We start from the raw sequence: 1341 nt of genomic DNA, 5'->3' as shown, positions 1-1341 counted from the left end.
TCCAGGAGACTTGCTGACCTTCAGCCTTGGGGCCAGAATGACGTGAAGCCAGGGTGACACACAAGGGACCGTCACCTGCCTTATTGGACTGGACGGTGCTGTTCTGCATGCAGAGAACTTCGCAACCCCCTTCCCCGGTCTCTGTTCCGTCCCCTCTCCCTCCTTACAAACCCTCTGCCTGTGCTGAGAGGGGGGATGGGCTCTGAGACCTGAGTCCCCATCTTCCAGAAGGCTGGCACCTGAAAATAAACCCCTTCCCTTTGTATCAGCACCTGCCTCTCGAGTGTTGGCTTTTGTGGTGGGAGATGGTGGGACCTTCACACGGTTACACCAGGAGTCGGGCTCCTCCCAGAGGCCCTGTTCAGTCTCGAGCGCTCTGGAACCCGAAACAGCCCATTAGTCTGAGTGAGGGAGACACACCCACACACAAATCTCTCTGGGAACAGGCAGGTGCCACAGGAAGCCAACATGGGCGTGCGGGAGGCGTGCGGGAGAGGACCTTTGTGCCATACTTTAAGATTTTTTGAAGAGCAAACGAGATGAGAAATGCAAAGGTGCTTCAAGGTTGTCAGAAGAAGTAAGACCTGACGTTCCCAGAGGCCGCCTGGATGAGTCTAAGGAGCGCTACGTGCACTGAGGCCCAATATCCTGAATGTGCGTGCCTCCAGTTCCTGAGAAGGGGGGTGGGGTGCAGGGGGGCACCCGGAATATCGGTAGCACCCAGCGCAGGACAGGACCCATTCCCCTAAGTCCATCCCACGGCGTGACCCTGAGCCCGTGGCTTAGCTTCTGGGAGTCTGTGTCTACTCGTGAAAGGAGCAGACTGGGCCAGGGAATCTCCAAGACCCCACGGTACTGGGAGAACTATTAGGAAATACACGGGACTCCGGTGGAGGTGCCGCAAGGAGGTTCCAAGGGGTGAACGAAGGGTATGGGACCCTCGCTCGGGCCCCTCACCCCAGGAGCAGGGTTCTCAGACCTTTTTCTGGGTCCATTCAAAGGGGGGAAACAAAAACTACATGAGTCCTAGTTCAAGGACTTTGAGTCGGTTCTTTTTATAATCGCTCTAAAGTAGCACAGAGGTCGTGGTGCGACCGGGAGCGTCCTTCTAACGCAATTCCGATTCTTAGGAAAGGGACTAACTCGTGCGAGTCGCCCAGTTCTCTCTGCGCTCCGGGGCAGCTGTGGTATTTTGAAAGATTTCCGGAGTGATCTTTTACCGCAGCGTGCGTACGGGCGTGTTTTTAAATTCTGTGTAACGGTCGGAGGTTGAGAAAGGACACTCCGCGCACTTTCTCATACAGACCCGGGACGCACTGGGAGCTGCTTCTCCTCGGCGAG

Source organism: Artibeus jamaicensis, unplaced genomic scaffold (genome assembly GCF_021234435.1).
Source record: "Artibeus jamaicensis isolate MK-2021 breed Jamaican fruit bat unplaced genomic scaffold, CSHL_Jam_final scaffold_474, whole genome shotgun sequence".
Lineage (NCBI taxonomy): Eukaryota > Metazoa > Chordata > Mammalia > Chiroptera > Phyllostomidae > Artibeus > Artibeus jamaicensis.
This window is presented reverse-complemented; position numbering follows the sequence as displayed.